Here is a 19,199-nt window from a genome sequence, read left to right as displayed (position 1 = left end):
CAGTAGTGTACATAAGGGTAACTGTTCTCCACAACTATGTGGAAATAGCCTGGGTTCAAATCTCGTCAAGAAAGGCGCTTTTTTGGTTTTTATTTTTCATATCGTCAGTGAGGCGGTATTGGAAAGTTTTTCTTGTTTAAGAGGAATCCTAGGTCTTTGTGGACATTCACAGTTATCGTTGCTATTATTTTTATCTCCTTTTGCTGATACAAATAATATCTTTTAGCCAAATGTCTTTTTTAGGATGTCTTTTAACCAAATTTAACTACACTGGTATTTAATTGAGGATCGCTACACTGATATTTAATTTTTGACAATTCTAGCCAATCTTGTGCATTAATAGCGTTAGCAAAAATGTCAGATCCTCAGTTGTAAAGAACATCATGTATTACGTACACAGCGACATCAATAGAACTCCTCACTGCACACTCACAACTCAACTGATTATGAACACAGAATTGGCAAAAGGGATTTTTACACATTACTGAATTATCATAAATTAAGGCGCATACCCTGAAGAGTTTACTGACTTCTCATGTGGACTACATGGAAGGTAAACTGAAGCAATTACAACGAATGCTAACATCCGCGAAAACTCAATCTTAATTTTTAAGAGCTGAAAGGAGACGCTAAAAAAATTTCCATCACCCAAGACGAAAGACTTTTCCACAGTGGAATATTGCATCCCCAACTTTTTAATCTATAATAAGGAACAAAATTAAACTGGATACTTAATTTTGCTCTCTTTTAATAACCTGTATAGCAGATGCTTCAAAAAGAAAGTGAATTATCACCATGGCCTACTCAATGTAATATTTTATGCTTGGAAAAAATCGCGAAGTTAGCTTAATAATTTTCAATAATTTTCTTAGGTGCAGAGAAACTTGCTCCAATCAGTTTTCTCCTTTTCACTTGTTTTGGCAATGAATAATCTATAAATTACTTTGAAGTTAAAATAAAAATAATAACATTGAAATAAACAAAAAACAAATTAAGCATAAATTATAGAAGATCACTACAGATGGCAAATACTGGCAGGGAAAACCTGCCAAATATGAAAAGTTTTAAAATGTGTTCTTTTAAATTAAAAGTCGAGGACACACGCAAATTAATATTATTACTACACATAACTAAACCAAAACAAGGTTACTGAAATTCGCAAGTGTTTGAATAATCTTGGCAACACAAAGAATTCTAGAAAGTCCCAAGAGTCACTGATAGCAAGTGGATGAGTGAGTGATGATTATAGATTTTAAATTGTTTTTTTTTCGATGGTCTCTGAATTCTCCATATGTGCGTGGAACTGGATGGAAAGGGCACAACTTGTTTCATTGGAAAGATGGTTAAGTATCGCTAAGATCGCTGCACACAACGTCTTTTAGAGATCGAGAAAGATTAATTTTTTAAACGAACGGATTCATATTCGCGTTAGTTGGAGGACCACTGCACAATACTTATATGCATGAAAACAGAAACAAACTTGGCAGATACTCGGCAAGCTTTATGGGTCTTTTTCACAATGTGGCTGAGTTAGTCGGCCTCTGGTTTTCCGTCCAGCAAACAGCAAATCAACCACAGGACACATACAATTTACAGACATAATATACACCGCACAATTTGATCTAAGTTGCTGATGCGCCTAAAACCCTGCAACAACAACAGCTCCCCGAGAAGAGCACTGTTTTACCCTAAAATGAAATAATAATGTTCTTGTTGTAGACTTAAGTTCCATTAACCGGACTCGAGTGTGTTGTGTGAGTGTCAGGTATCTGGTAGTCACATGAAAAGATTGAGAAACGCTGGTCTAAATAAATTATAACCCATTTCCTTTAAGGCTTTTGCTAAAGTAGAAAGTTTAGAAAATTGATATTTGCTCACAGAGGATTCCTTTATGTTCGGTGGTTAGAGAGCTTCAGCTCTTCTATTACCTACAAAGATTTATGCCTTCGGAGGGAAGTATTCGTTCTCGGTGGATCTCACGTATTTGGACTCAGCGAAATTTACGGTTTCAGACAATCTCTGTGAAAATGCCTGAACGCATTACAAATGAAGGTAAAAGACATTGATTGAATTAGAGCTTGGACTGGATACCATCAGTTCGATCGATAACTCATACCACACATTGTCTGCATTTGGTGGAGGCGTCTGGCGGTAACCTAAAAATATTTTGCTGCTGCTTTCAGTTCGCACAAGAATATCAAAGATATATAGCATATATAAGGAATATTCCTGCGAATTTGGTTCTTTCTCAGAGTTAGTATTGGTCAGTAGTGGGTAACCTATGAAAATTCACTCCCTTATATTTAAGGAAAAAACACATGAGTGCATTCTTTCTTAAACAGACACTTTTAGTACAGATATTCAATATAAATCTTTATGGTCTTGAAAATTAATATGGTGTTTGCCCTTCTTTGGCATAAATACGGCCTGCATTCGCCCATAACCATTACAAGCACTTGATATTCTTGCGGTTGATATTCTTGTGGTACCAACCTCATTCGGGCTTCACTACACTTAAAATGCAGTTTCGCCCTTTTAGCAAATGATCACTATTTGGACAAGGCGTAACTTACAAATACTTGACAGGTGTAAAATGCCACCATTGGCAACTTGTGGTGCCACACATACACCAGAACAGATTTGTGTTCATATTCCTGCCATTGACCGAAGTAAGGCAACTTCCTTCATGTGCCTTTAATAAAATATTTTCATATGTAACTACTGGGTTACTCAGGTGAGAGCGTGGATTTTTCTTCTCCTAGAAATTCTGATTTTCATCCTATGAAAACAACGGCTCTAAAATGCACGTAACGTAGGCACAATATACTGATACCGATATCTTGGCACTTATTGAAAATTAACCTAACCGGGCCATTAAATGAGCATTCGTTGGATCAGTGGTTTCAAGTTCAGGATTACAAAATCTGAACTTTAGGGCTGACAACCTTGCCCTTTTAGCAGAATAGGCATGCAAAGACAACCAGTCATCGGTCAGATTTCGGTATGCTTAGAAAGTTCACTAATATACATATATTCCTTCCAGAATTTATTAATATGCATTAACAAAAATTGTCCCAGTCCTCTTAATTTGGCACGGTTATGTTCGAAACTTCCTAAATCCTCACTTAGATTCCATACTTATTCAACATAATAATGCTTATCAATTCTTCTTTAGAATATCAGGTATTCTCTTCATGGTTCATTAACAGAGAAGGAAGTATTCTTCGCAATACGTATTCCAATCGTTAACAGTGATCCATCCCTCAACTACCCCTAATAATCGTGGTCCCAATAGTAAACCCAGTGATCATTTATAGCCTACTTCCTAGCCATTATCACTACCTACTACTCCTGGCGGTGTTCTGGGCCATTATTAATAGCGCTCTGTGGCCATTATCGCCAGTCTCTTCCGTCTGTACTATCTCCAGGCACTATCCCCAGTCCTTTCCCAAGCCATTATTTATAGCTTCTCCTAGCTCCATTAACCGTACGTTTGTTTCAAACCGTTATCCGTTGTGTTATCTATGTTCAAGGCATTATAGTAGCGTATACCTCGCCGACTGTCCCCTAGTTTCATTTTCAGCACGTTGTCAATCAGTCCACACTTCTTCATCAATTATTATACGTTCCAATAGCTAACAGTCATTAACTGCCTTTCTCCCATTCCTTAATTAGCTTTGCTTTACCTATCCTTAATGACCCTTTCCTTAATTATAAACAATTTATACCTAAAATCTTTCCCTATAATTTTTTGTACATACTGCCCTTCTCCAGGCCGAAATTGCGTGAACCTCAAATTCAGAACAACATTAATTCAAAGATTATTTTATAATATAAAAGCATTTTCTCTGTGTTCGACTGAATTCTCTTTCCAGGAAATAAATGTGATCTTTCAGAGCTGTTGATAGAAGAAGCGAAGGGTAAATCACGCCAAGAATGAATCTAACATATTGGAATGTAGATTTAGTGAGATTCCTGGGCGTTAAGAGCTTTCTTCTGAAGTAAATGGAAGAGGACAATGTGGCCACTGCGTCTAGCCTTTATTTTGCAGGCTATTGATTAAAGCTGAGATATTATGACTCATAGGACAGTGACCGGAGGATTACTGGTAGGTAAGCATATCACTGCGTGCTCTTGTGGCTACTTAGGGTTCCGTATCCCTGAGGACGCAAAACAAAAGTCGTTGGTTTCGCATCATGGAGTATGCGGTACAGTTGTTTTTGTACATCATTATCTCGAGCACAGTAGAAGTTTGTATGGCTGTAGAATTCGAATAAGTGTTATTATTATTATTATTAATATCAATTTATTTCCGAAGAACTGTCCTTTTACAGCTATGCAGCTAGAGGACATGAGTTATATACAGAGAAAAAAACATAAAATACAGACATATGCATTGCATACAGAGCCAGATACAATATACGGCCTTAAACAGCCACTGGTGAAGATACAAAAACATAAAGTTATAAGAAATACAAAAACATAAAGTTACAACAAGTACAAAAACATAAAGTTACAACAAATAAAAGTGCATCCGGATACATCGAAGCGTGGATATTGCGGTATCACAGAGAGTCCACCTAGAGCTTGACTAAGGCATACATGTCTGCAAGAATGGAAGATCTGTAGGTTCTGTCCTTGCAAAGTTTCTCAGCGTCTATGGCTAATCTGTTAAATATTTGGAAGGAGTTGTGTGGAAACATGTTGTCCAAGGAGGACATGCTACGCAGCTTCGACCTGTATGGGGAGGTGTTGGACTGGCATCTTCTACTGTCGGACGGTCTGGCGATGATATCCCAAATATCGGGTGACTTCAGTTTTCCGGATAGAAGCTGAGAGAGGGTAAGAAGGTTCCTAGAGATGATGTGATACCTCCAAGGAAGCGTATTAAGATTGGTGACCAGAACAGATTTTGAGATTGTAGGTGTTAGCCCAGCAACCCTATTTAACCATTTCAAGATCCAGAATTCCAGGGAGAGGAACCTGGCTTGGTATGATGAGGGTGCTGAGGACCATATAGTCGAGGCATATAATGGAATTGGGAAAATACAACGAAGAATGTATTTGATGATAAGGTCCGGGTTATGGAAGTTGGAGATCTCTTGTTTTACTGCCCATAAAGCCGAATATGTTTTCGTTCGAGTGGCATTAAAGTGAGGCAAGAAGGTGAGGTCTTTGTCCCAGATGATACCCAAATCTTTATGTTGGGTGACTTTTTTAACTGGAGAATTCGCAATAATGATGTCCACCTCGTTGGTATTTTTCTTCTTAGTGATAGAGAGTTGTGCAGTTTTCTCTTTATTAATGGAGAGCCCAATCGCATGAAGGTAGTTTTCCAGTTCATGTAGCTGTCGGTTGGAGCTCACAGTAATAGACTGGAGAGACTGGGGGCATTTTGTGATGACGAAGAACTTAATATCATCTGCGTAGGTGGTAAAATTAGTACGGTTTGATAGGAAGGGTTCTAAAGATGCGGCGAAGAGGGCGGCAGAGAGAACGCCCCCTTGGGGGAGCCCTCTGGAGCAGAGAATGTGGTGATTATGGTTTTGATTTCTGATCCATAGGATCCTGGACTGAAGGAGTTTCCTAAGGAGAACTAAGATGTTGCCAGAGATTTTGAAATAGTTGCACAGTATGGTACATAATGCATGGGTGGACAGATTGTCAAAGGCCGCCTTAATGTCGAGAAACACAATATCCAGTTGCTCTTTGTTGCTTAAGGTACTTTCAACTCTGAACAGTGTGTCCAAGAGGTTGGTGATCGTGGAACGTCCAGGTAGTACACTATGGAGGTATGGAGGTTTGTGGCCGAACATGTGATGGATGAGAGCAGGAAGTATGGCTCTTTCCAAGATTTTGAGAAAAGTGCATCCTACAGAAATTGGTCTGTAGTCATTAGGCAATTTTGGGTTAGACTTTTTTGGAACTGGAGAAACATAATATGTGTTCCAGATAGCAGGGTAAACTCCTGTTACGAGGACGGAATTGAATGCATCAAGCAAGAGATCAATGATGTTTGGAGGTTAGTGGTAAACATTCTTCTACTGCAAACGTCTGGATTTAGCGACTCTTCGTGGATAACGTTCATGTTATTTCGTGGACCACAGTAGTAGGTTAATGTATTGTTTTTGTTCAAATTTCAAAACTACATCATTAAAAGTAACAAACTTCCGGAACAAATAAAAACGGATTTGGGCAAAATGATTTAAATTAGCCTTTAGACAACTGAAGGTATCAGGCTCGTAAAACGAGTGTTCTAAGGTCGGTTTGTCTTCAGTGAACAAACATACCGGGTACATTCAGGATTTTTGATTAATGCATTTGTTTATCTTAATCAAATGTATTTTGATTAAGATACCTCGTCACAATCAGTCGACGTATGATAATCATTGCAAGGAGTAATTATTCTGCACAATTCTTTGTTTGTTGCTTCTAAGTAATAATTTACAAAAGAAACTCCATTACATCTTGTACTGCTAAGATTGCCTTGAAATTTGTGTCAAAAAGAGAGACAGACACATATTCTAATCAAGTTGTATCTCACTGTTTGAAGTAGGTTAATTTTATTTTATTATTTTTCCCTTTTAGTTTCTGGATCTGGCCAAATATCTTTTTTACCAGTTTTAGCATAGGATAAGAGATCTTCCGAATTCATTTACAAGTTACGTGTTATTATGTTTTACACTGAGCAAACATCTTCTCAGTGGCCACTTTGATATGATGCGCCTGTCAATCGGTTTTGATTGGTAGTTTGCATAATTTCGTTCACTGAGATTACCATTTCGTCTCGAGGGTACTTCCATCCTCCTGAGCAACAATTCTGGAAGTACGGCTGGCTGTGGTTCGTTTGCATACATAGCAGACTGAGTTTTCTACTAAGTAATACAGAAAAATCTTCAAAGATAATTTTGAAATGGATTTAACTATAATTTTTTTTTTTAAATTAATCCTGAAGTCTTTTCTGTATTACTTAAAATCTGATTAGAATCGCTCTTTCTGTCGTTTCTTTTCTGTTGAACTTAAACCACAATTCCACAGTGGGTTATTACCACACGCTCTGTATTCTTTACATCTATCCACGCTTGTTTTTCATTCACCTCTATGAGCAACGAAAGGACATCACTGCGAGAACCATTTAAACAGCCATGAACTGATGACCTGTTCCATAAAATTCTTTCAGGAGTTGTCTGAGCAACATTATCATCGCAGGTGGAGATTGCATTGAAGGAAATAAATGCCAGATAAAGTGAAACATAAATTATCCGAAGTAATGTAGGTAGCTTCCAGCATGGATATTTAATTTATCTGGATGAAAATGGGGTCAATGTCAGCACTATTTCTCCTTATTTTATGCTCGAAATTGTTGATGTCTCCACTCAATAAATGGTCTCCAAACCGGCACCATAACACCTTTCCTCAATTTTTCAACGTTGTTCAAGTTTTGTCATTGATGGATAGCTCTACACATTTGTGTTTCGCACACATTTTTGATACACAATGGATGACGCGACACAATGCATCTCACTCGGCCACAAGTGTAAATAACAAAGTACAGGTATTGGGTGACCTCGCTAAACGCCACCAAAGATTTAAAGAACCGAACAAACGCAGCTATTCTTCTTCGTGATACCGAATGCATTATTTTAAACTAACTTCCCTTGAGAGAAAGTTCTTATCCTGTGCACCACTTTCATGAAACAGAAATCGAAATATAGCAACATTTTTCTTAGGCCATAAAGCTGACGTAACTGCAAACATTTTATCAGCTATTTCAGCTATATGGCCCAATCTTCTGTCGAAGAGAATCCTATTCGCAACTTCTCCAATATCAAAATAGTTTTTACAAGCTTAATGACAGAGAGATAGATAAATTTTAACGGTGTAAAAAGGTCCCTTCTAAAATTAGGAAGGTCAAAACCCCGGAAAAGACATTAACCATTTTGACATAATAACAAAGTCATCTCTAGGAAGGTAAGATGGTAAGGTGGGCCTCTGCTATCTGAAAGAATTTTATTTCAGCATACCTATAGTTACAACGAGACTGCAACAAACAAGCCTACATCCAGAGACCAAATCTATCACCAGAAAGAGCTTTATAAACAATTATTTGCACACTTCCAGACATGAGACGACTTCTGCCCTGCTAAGACTCTAGAAATTTTCAGTACTTGGTCTGATCCAGACAGCAATTATCCTCGAATCGGTTGAGCTACCCGTGTAAATTCCTTTGAAACTTTCGATACCTGGCTGCTCAAATGTCTGGGTGTAAGTAACCCAGGCAGGCCTGAATGGCAAATGGCCATAGAAACTTGGCATATTCGTATTTGCGGCATTTTCCTGAATTTCTGACTCCTACATTATAACTAATAAAAAAAAAATACAAATTAAGTAAAATACAAAGTTTAATTGTATAAAATGTTTCATAGTCAGTTTTAAATAATTTTAATTGAGAAAACTGACGATATGACTGAAGTCTATTCCGTACAGGTATGGGCCGTACAGGCCCATACCTGTCCTGCTGATACAGGTATGGGCCTTCCCGACGTGCAGCCCCAACATAGGTAATGAATTATTGTCCAGGACATCCAGACAGACATCAGCATTTATGGTTTTGTCCAATAGTCCCATGCCAAACCATGAAAAACAATCCCAGATCATCACGATGCTTCCTACAAAACGTTTTATCAGAAAGATACAGTCCAGCAGGTAGCTTACTCCGGTGATCATTACACCCAGGTGCGACTAGTAAACCGTGTACTGTGATGTGTTACTCCAAAGCACAATTATTCATTGATCAGTGGGTCTTGGATCAAGCGAGACAGCGTCTGGCACTAATCAGGATGATTAGTAGCTCGTGGAGGACTGCATGACCGTAGTAACTCATATCACCCAGCGCACTATGCTGGTTCTGATATGTGTCCCAGTCGTCTCACTGAATTCGGGGCTATGCATCAATAGGAGATGCATAGGGATGGTGAAGTTCTATTCTTAGTAGCTTTAACTTACGTCAATCTGGCAGATAGCTCCTATATATATATATATATATATATATCAAAAAGTGCGTTTAGGGTCTGACGGCACCAGGGGTTCCTCCATCTCCGCGTAGTAAACATTTTCCTGTGTTACAGCACACTCTAAAGGCCAGAGATTTAAAAGTGTATGGATATTGTTAAGTGTATTGTCATGTACCGTTGTTCATCTGGCCATTTGTCCGTTGGACACCTATTGGGGTCGAACCGCGCCGACACTTGGCCCCGTGGAGGCAGAGCAGGTACACCAGTATTTTAAGTAAGTAGGCTGGCTGGTCCTGCCACCTAGTTTCCTGAGATTTCAGTGGCCTAGGACCTATAAAAAAAAAAACGCGGTAGGATTGAACGCTGAAAGTGTTATAGGCCGAGAGGAACACTTGTACAATGGAATTTGAAAGTTTTAAATTTAGACTGTGTGGTGCTTACCCTGTGAAAGTGGATAGAGTAGGGGATAGACTGAAGGCTAGGGCGAGGAAACAAGAAGTAAGGGGTCGATGAGGAGGTGACCCCTGTGGTCAGTAGGGCAGGTCCATGTACCACCAGGTGGAAAAGGGGGCGAGGAGGGGGAAGAGACAGTGAAACCATCTCCTCTCCCCCCGGGGGAAGTGGAAAGAAATACCATGCAAGAGCACAGGTATAGGATCGACTATTGCATTAGCAGCAGAGCTGCGTTGAGGTCAAGTCCTGTAGAGTCGAGTCCGTGGTAATTCTATTTATAGGTTGGTCATTTGCAACGGTTCTCAACGGCTAGGGTTGAGGGTCACTCCTGAGAAAAGTCTCGTCCTTTCAGTTCAGGTTGTTGAGGTTGTGGTTAGCAGTCTGTCATCAAGTTTTCGGTTGCTCGGTGTCGTGTTCCTGTCCAGGGTAGGTTGTATGGCGAAAGTTGTTGTATGGTGGTGGATAGAAGAGTAGCCTTTTCCCAGCACGCAGTGCTATGTGGGACAAAGTCAGTCCTGTTCAGGGTAATTCTAATTATTGAATCTCATAAAGGGTAGTTGTGGTCACAACAGGATTGTAAGTAGTGACAGGTTGTTTTAGTATCAGTTTTGACGCTTCTAAGATTGCAGATAGATTCGTCTCCTGATGAAGAGGTCCTGAGCATTTGTGCGAATCGTTCTCCTCCATAAGGATTAGGTGTTCCTGGTTTCTTGGTGAGTATTGGAGCTGGGTCACCAGTCGGCTGCGAAGGTCATCATATAAGCTACAGTTGTACATTGTGTTCCCATGATTCAAGTTCACCACAGACGCAAAGGGGGTTCACTCAGCCCAAACCCAGCAGGTTTTTCCCCTGATAGCACTATGCGCTGTAAGTAAATACGTGACTAGGAGCCCGGTAAAAGCCAGCTTGGATGCTTTGGATACGTCGTTTGTATGTTGGGTAATTTTTTTTGTGATTATCCCCTTTGTTGAGGCTTCCCAGCGTGTTTGCCACGTGTTTTGGAGATACTCGATAAGGCGTCTTTTCTCTGGTTTTGGGTCATTTGCAGGATTTGCCGTAAAATCTAGAAAGTCGGTTTCCCGGACTCTGGAGAGGCAGAAGAGCACCCTACAATCTCGAGGTCTAGAGGGGGGGGGGTCCGCACAGAACCTGGAGCGCATGGGTGCTCCAATGTTGCAGGCTCTTGAAGTTGTTAGAAGCATGTAACGTTGGATTGTTTCAAGCTTTGCTCTATTTACAGCGGTCGTGACCTTCCTGAACCAGACTCTCGCTGCATAGGTGATTATGGGTAAGAAGGCAGCCAGTATAGTGAATTTCGCGTACGTTCATTTTACTGTCTCTTCTCAGATCGTTATAACGATTATTCGAAGTCTTTCCTCATACGGGTGCACTTTTGGAGATCTCACCAAGCGTTGCAAATCTTTGGACCCTTTCAAGAAACTGTCTTTTTTAAATGCGGTTTCCTCTTTTGAACACCAGTCTTACAATTGTTTTATTAAGTGGGATTATAGCCTCCCCTCATGCATTGGAGCCTTCCCTGCCACCTGTTTGAGTGTATCGTAACTCCTAAATCCGTAAAAAAGAACTTCGTCCGTCCCGACAGAAGTATTTCTTAACTTCATCCGGCCATGACAACCGAATCCGTACTTTTTTGAGAGGGCATGGATTTGCATCTAGAATTGACTTCAGTGAGAACAGCTATATTTTTTTGTAGCACGTAATCAGTTCTCACAATTAACTTAGTAATTACGATCGGATAAGAGTGAAGTAAAGTCGGAGAGCATTTCAAGATACTCCAGAAAATTTGGTTTTTCATATGGAAAAATGGAGGAGTCAACCGCACAATACTTGCAGTTTATATGAAAGTATGTTTAATGACACCGCTGCCTAGGTGGTTAATCTAAGTCCTCGTGGGTAGCACAGTAGGTAGTGTCGTTAAATTCCCCACACCGGGTGGAAAAGACCTGAGTTAGAGTCCCGTCGATGACGTGAGAAATTTTTATGGGCCTTTTTCACAACGTGCCTAAGTTGGTCGATCTTACACGAGGGTCGCATGATTTTTCATCCAGGGAAAACAGAAAATCGACCACAGAACACACGCAATTACAAACAATATACACGGATTATGTGGCTTTAGTCGCGGATGCCCCTAAAAACTAAGAACTTGTAAGACTAAGTCATACAAACATATAATAGTTTAATCTTTATATTACACGAGGACGAGACCACGAGAGCCAACCGGATGGGTAAAGTACCTGCCTGGCAAACCAAAGGTCGCGGGTTCGCATCCAACCTCGGGCTTGGATCAGAGTAGAAAATGCAAAAACCTTGGGGGGTGCAATATGACCACAGCAGCCGATGCGCCAACAACTAACAAAAAAAAAAAAAAAAAACACGAGGACGAGACTGCATTTCGGGGAAGAGCGTCGGTATGTAGCTGTTCAAAGGTATGGTCAGTTTAACTTCTGTTCCAAAGTAAAATAATAGTCACTGGTTAAAGATGCATTGCATAATCATCTAGACAAGACAAAACTGCAGTAATAATACAGCATGGGTTTGTTAAGGGAAGGTCTTGCCTGACAAATGTTACTGGATATTATGATGTGATTACAAAGGAACTGGATGCAAATATTAAATTTGATATCGTATACTTCGATTTCAGAAAGCTTTTGACAATGTTGTGCATAGAAGACTACTGTACAAATTGGAGCATTATGGTATTAAAGACAAGTTGCTACAATGGATAAAAGGGTGGTTGAGTGGGGGAAGACAGAGTGGTTATCAATGGATGCCGCTCTTCATGGACTAGTGTTATTAGTGGAGTCCCCCAGGGTTCAGTGTTGGGCCCACTGCTGTTTTGTATAGGGGTGTCCGGGCTAGAGGTATCCAAAAATACACACATATATCTCAGTATCTATAAGGTGTATTAAAATATTTTTTTTTGTTATTATACAGAGTACCTCACCCAGTGTTTGTGAAGGTTAGTAAAGTTCTCAATGTGGGCACCTTTTGTAGCTCAACAAATGTCAAAACGATACTCGCCCAGTGTTTTCCAGCATCTGAAGTTTTTTTTTTTTAAAGTAACTGCTTCAGCGATGCACTGTTTCAAATCGTCCAAATCCCAAACCTTTCACTGGTACACAGTCTTTAATAAAGTCCCATGCAAAAAAAGTCCAATGGAGCATATATGGAGATCTAGGCAGCCAGGCAATTGAGCTTCCTCTTTCAATCCAACGTCCAGGAAAAGACTTGTTCAAAAACGTGGTAAAATCGCAATGGAAGTGTGGTGGAGCACCATCTTGCTGAAACCTGTGGGAATCTATGGGTCAGCGGGTGGTCAAGAAGTAAAAGATGAAAGAGTTGCTTTGTGTGGGGAAAAACAGAATGCGAGTTACTGACGTATGATGAGAAGTAGTTTAAATAAAAATACCGTGATTGGGTCAGGCTTAAATTAGATAGGCAGAGATAAGTAAATGAGAAGAAAATAAATAAGATTTTCTCGCCAAAAGTTGGGGTGGTTGTTGCTGTTCGGGGTTGTCGCTGTTGTAGTTCTGGGAGAGTTCTGCCACGTAGTGACGAGTTCTGCCGTGCATTACAGATGCAGTTTTAGTAGTATGTGTCGAGAGAGAGAGAGAGAGAGAGAGGTCTCTGTTAGGATATAAAGCATCGAAAAGAGTAAAGTAAATGGTACCTGTCTTGTCCAATTACTCCTTAAGCAGTAACGTCTTAGGGAAAGTTTAGCTTTATCTGTCTGCGGGCATATTCCTGTGATGGAAGTTGATCCGGAAGCTGAGCAAGCCAGTTAGATAGCGCTCTGGCTTCTATTACTGCTGTGTTATTCCCTTCAGTATTCTCAGAGAACAGGTCCCGAAATAAGACAATACTGGAAGAGCTATATGGCATAGTTCAACTGAGAAGCAACTTCACCGCACTTCGTGGAAGGAATCAGCAGAGAGAAACCCCACCGTAAAAGAGAAGGAACGTAAGTCCTCCGAACTGTGTTGTTTTGGAAAGGGTGCTTAGATAAAATTGAAGATTATTTTAAAGTAAGGTTGAAGAAATTACGAGAAATATAAGGAAATGTTTAGTATTGGTTGAAGTTGTAAACAAAATATACTTGTAAGTAGTTTGTGTAATAAACGACTTTGTCCAGGAATATAGTTTGTATTTCATGGCTGTTATAATGTCTGCTCTTAAGCAATATTGTGCAATTCTTTGCAATTCTTTCTGCTGAAATAAATTATAGTTGGGTGTTAAGTATTAATATTTAACCTTAATAATATTCCCCTTAAAACTTTTATATAAAAAACCATGGACCTGGATGCATGGGCCATTCCTGATTTCGAATCTTCGAAAGAATTTATTTACACACAACCATCTTGAATATTAAGATTTAATGATCTTTAAACTTACATTAAAAATGGCTGACTGATAGCGATATGAAGTATATACACGCTTCAATGTTCGTTATACTTAATAGGATGGAAATTTCTCTAGGCTTTGTGCAGATGCAAAGGGTTTTCATTGGCTAAATAATACTATCATCAAGTTTAAGACGAGAACTACGCAATTCTTAACACAAAAGATACTAAAACGAATCTCAATGACCCACTGAAATTTCTCCACGATGACGTACGTCATAATAATTATCCTTCACTGCAGGTCTCTTGCGGTAACTTCAGAGGTGAACAATGTACCTCAAGAGCTATTTGTCTTTCATTATGCGAGCATTTTCCTTCGCTACTGAAAGTGGCCATTGTGGAAAATTTGCACGTTCAGCATCTTGTAAATACTGTTTTAGAAACTTCGCGCTTACCACAGATATTGATCTCTAAAGTTAAGCGCTCTCAAAGGATTGACTTCTTATACACTCAGTACTATCTTAGTGAGAGTCCCCAAGTGGTTCCACTTCTTCCGATACGCATAACCATGCATGCTTTGGAAGAACCGTAAACTATACAAACTGTATGATGTAGTCGGCCATAACAGAGGAGGATGGGGTAGCCTAGCTCTGCCTACCTTCTCTCGTGGGCATGAATAGCAAAGAATAAATACTAGAAATGGTATCTGTTTGAATATGAATGAAACTGAAGCGTACGAAAAAGTTTCAATTATTTTTCAAATTTACTTTCCCACTTCAATTTTAAGGCTCGTGACCCTGCCATATAAAAGTTTGATCTTCAGGCTATTCACTCAAAGTAGATTGCGACTACGTTGATATTTCTTTAAATACCAATATAAATATAAATAGGTTGGAGAGAGGGGTTACGTGTAGGTTTAATTCCAGAGGGATTGCGTTTTTTTAGCGGAAGTTTGAATCTACTCAATTGGTGGATTGTGGTTCTCGTAGCGAGAATATGAGAAAAACTGGCTCTTCAATTTTCCTTTTTAATGGCTTCACGTAGACCACGGAACTGCATGAGAAGAAGGGCCTTAGTTGTTCTGGAAAGTGTGATAATTTCTGAATTGAATTAAGTTTTAATTTTTCGAAGAATGTGAATTGGTCTCTAGAGGGATACTCACCAATCGCCTATTGTCCGAAACTCTGTTCTATTCCATCGTATTTAGTAAATAACTGTTGTGCATCAAAAAAGTAGGGTTCATGAAGATGTCATTCCTGTTGTTCTTCTTGCATGGGTAAACTGAGACTACTCGCTGCTTTCAAGAGTGGTATCTGCAGATAAACAACCTTCAGTTTCTGAAAACTGCATCTATCATATATAATGTATATAGATAATTCATACTCGGAAACTCTGCAAAAGCGCGAGGCACAGAAAAGGAGCAAAATAAATTTTAATATGTGTTATTTTTCAAAGAGAGAGAACTTGGTAAATAATTCATCACACACAGAAAGATTATTAGAATTTTAGTGTACCGTGAAAAGACTGGATTACATTTCTAAAAAAAAATCGACAAAGCATCTTTCCAAGCTATTTATTAACTAGAAAGTTAATCGAGTTGTCTAGACGTGTCTGTTGGATTTGTTGTGACGCCGACAGCAGAATCTCATTTGGAATTAGATTAGTTTCGAGCATCATTATGACTGAATTTTTCAAGAAAGAGGTGCCCTTCCTTGCTAAAAATAAGGATCGCAGACCAAACATGACGTGCACACATCCCCCTAGAGATAATGAAAGCCCTTTTCTGCTTAGTGTGTGTGTGCAATCGGTCTTTCTTCGTTTGAATTTTTTTTTTCTGTCGCCACTCATGCCTCATGCGAAAATTAGTTTCTCTTAATCTCCCAAGGAATAAATTCTCTGCCACTATTCTCTAAATGAATAAAGCTATTTCAATATCTTGGATTGCCAGTAAGAAGAAATAACTGTCACGTTTCTTATTGTCTTCCGAGAAACTAAATTAGTATCATTTCTCCATTTTTGACAAACATTAACAGTTTCCCACTGGGAAACATTAGGCAGAACGAAGTCACGTAAAAACACAGATCGATATCCTGGTTTCTCTGGGACAGAACACCACACCGCGAATACAGAAAGACCAATGAGACTCTCTGAGAATACAGTCCAAGACAGTGCAGTTAATCTATCCCGTCTGCGGGGTGATAATTACCATTATTCTAAGGCACACTAATTATTTCACTGAAAAAAAAACTATTATTAATCCCACTTCCAAAAAGAAGTCTAAACAAAGGAGTGGAACCGGAAGAATGGAAACGCGACCTTAATTTAATCTTCCATTGCTTTTCAACATACATATTCAGTAATTCACCTTTTATGCATACACCAGTGGTTATATTCAATACAAATCAGTAAGCATTTTTCCATTTAAGTGAAAAACAGTTCTTGATTAGCGCTGTCTTTATGGAGGCTAATTATTTCGAGCAATCTCTTCAGAGAAGTGTAATTGTCACGTTTGTGTTTGTCTCATCAGATAATCAGACTACTGCTTTACAGAAAATTAAAAAATAATAAATTATATAAATAAGTTCTTGCTGTGAATACATCAGAGTATAATAATCTGTTTTTGGCCGGCTTAGTTGAAAGGTACAAGGATCGATATTTCATCCAGCGAAATAGAGAATGCCATTTTGTTTTTTAATTTCATTCTGAAGAGGAAGGCTGTGTTCACCCTTACTTCTGACTTTTTATTCAAAAGATAGCGCCGATGTAGAGCGTGCTTACGTGACTTCAGTTAATTGCCGATGTTTGCAATTCATTAACCATCGAAATGTAGGTGCGTTTGCAAATCCTAATTGGCTTTTAACAGTCACAGCTAATTAAAGTGTTGAAAAGTTTCCCTTCTTTTAAACAGCGAATATCTCTTCGAAAATTCCATTCCTGCGCAATTAAATCCCATTGCAAAACTTGAGAAAGTTGGGAGATTCTTTAAATCATAGTTGACAGTTTTCTCTCCTGGATCTTATCAAAAAAATATTACTTAAGAGTCTGTTAGTAAATTTCCAGTAAACTTATTATAAACTTAAATATTAAGATAGTTAAAATTTTCAAATTCTCATAAAAGAGGAATGGAATGTGCTAGTACAGAGTATCGCGCATGTGCACAAAATAGCAAATCACACACAGAACAAATCGTACCCAAGAAAAGTTTGAAAAATTACTGAATCCTTAGATGGGCACCGTATAAAAGTAATGGTGTTTTAGCGCATACTTTTAATACCGAAGATGGTGTTAGTGTCATCTGCAGGGGTACATCAATTGACATAGAGGTTCGTTGAACTTAAGAACACGGAGCTGTTAGTAACGTGGTTACGCTCAGCCATCATTTCTACTGAGCAGTAATGGCTCTTTACTGAAGTGTTTGTTCTATGTGATATAACGTTATGGGAGCCAGGGCAATAGAAACACTGTCTCAGAGATAGTGTTTCTATTGCCCGTTAAGACCAGGCCTTCATGGGGATAAAACTGCCATTCAATCCAGGTATAACCTTTCCTTTTTTTACTATATATGGAAACTTGCTGCAGAGAGTTACAACGGGTAATTCCAAGCTCCTGAAAGAACGAACATAGCCTTAAGTGGCAATCAATCTATTCAGAAGGGTCGTAAGAAAGCCGATACCATCCCATTTGGCGCAGAACAAACAGTGCATGTCAAAAGGATATTTTGATAGCGCGCTGCTACCAAATGATATGATGTTTTAATATAGCTGGTATGCACGTGAGAGGCCTATTCTAGGACACCACACACGGAGGAAATTATTACTCGTTTGACAACATTTAGATATCATTTTAAGAAAATATATTAGGGTGAGCAAAAGAATGGAAACAGCGTGCCTCCAGTATCTCTGATGTCTCTATAATACAAAATCATTTATGATAATAACAGTTGTACTTATAACTCTTATATTTATATACCCAATAAGCAACACACTTAATGGGAAAAGGAGGAGAAATATTTATAATCCTCTGTTAGATCCCCTAATGATAGTATTCAAAAAATCCTGTTCTATATTCTTTAGAATGGAGAGTTAATATTTTGTAAGAGTGGTGTATATGTAAATATTGTTGGCGTATGATATAGAAATGCTCTATAAAAGTCTGGAAAACGAACGGCTGAAGTATTCAGTAAACTATACTGCTGGTACATATCTTTAGTCTTTTTATGGAAGGCATCTTTTCGGATAAAAAAGAAACACACTGTAAACATTGCTTAGCTTTTAGTGCGTGGCTGTAATGTATAGCATGTCAGCGTGAATAGATGCAGGGATAGTAAGTTGAATAATGTATAAGAAGAGCGATGTGGACAAATAACAAAATATGTTCCACGCTGGGCATGCACAAAGAGCGAGTATATTCCTCAGCTAACTATAATATTAGAACCAGTCCATCCTTTGCCCATCCCAAATAACATGCGAAACTTTCCTGAGAGCAAAATGGGATTAACATTCGAATAACACGACAAAAATGACAGTGGGTAGCTGTACCATACAAAGGTCATTGATTTGTCTGACAGTAGGCATGATAAAAACATGAATTGATGTTTAATAATACCGTATGATTCATAATCGCAGATAAGTACCATTAATGTCAAAAATGTTAATGTACAATGATCCACAATACCGAGGGAATACAAGTATATCGCTGCCAACAGCCTACAGAAAATCTACAACACCCTTGGGAAAAATTAAGCATCATTTGACAATGGAAACGCACATAATTTATCCATCGCAGTATCATTCCTGTTTAAATAAGCTTTGACAATACGCGCTGAAGTTTCATGCGTGAATAAGTTCAGAAACCTTAGCCCCCCCATCCCTGATCAAGTTAGGTCCCCATCCCTGATTAAAACAAAAGAAACAGACTGGAACCCTCACTAATATGGCTACAAAAGAAGAAAGGAACACTTACAATGGCAGTTCCTTAGCATCCACATACCGTAGGTGTATCACTACAAATGCAAGAGCACAGTACGGTTTCTAAGAAGATCACAGACGCCCACGTTCGTTTTAGCGAGACAACTGAATGACACCCACTGACCGAATACGAGAGATTGCTACGCCGCGCTCCGCATTACACCAACGCAGCACTTCGACTGATGTTATGAGGCCGAGAACGTGGAAAGTCGTCGTCAACCTCGTCTGGTGCGCCTCGGTAGTACCGACCAATGAAATAAAGGCAGCATCTGTTTTGTACGGGGCCGGGCCCGCGAGTATCTTATGCTAAAGCAATTGGCATGCACTGGCAGTAAAAACAGCGAAAACAAAAAAACACTTGCATCAAGGTAATACGCTGTGTTCTTCTTTGGTTCTTTTTAAT

General features: G+C 39.0%; 1 protein-coding gene across 2 annotated transcripts in view; it reads right to left on the bottom strand.

Annotated features, from left to right (window-relative positions):
• Window positions 1-18,962, bottom strand: part of LOC150077483 (uncharacterized) — a 116,574-nt gene extending 97,612 nt beyond the window's left edge. For both annotated transcript variants that reach the window (XM_090386838.1, XM_090386839.1), the window contains exon 1: window positions 18,792-18,962. The gene's annotated coding sequence lies outside the window, so the exon portion shown is untranslated. The remainder of the gene's footprint in view (window positions 1-18,791) is intronic.
• Between the last annotated feature and the right edge of the window lie 237 nt (window positions 18,963-19,199).

Source organism: Mastigoproctus giganteus, chromosome 12, assembly GCF_048544385.1.
Source record: "Mastigoproctus giganteus isolate SK-2022 chromosome 12, ASM4854438v1, whole genome shotgun sequence".
In the NCBI taxonomy this organism is placed as follows: domain Eukaryota; kingdom Metazoa; phylum Arthropoda; class Arachnida; order Uropygi; family Thelyphonidae; genus Mastigoproctus; species Mastigoproctus giganteus.
Note: the sequence above shows the minus strand (reverse complement) of the source record. Positions and strands in the feature narration are given on the sequence as shown.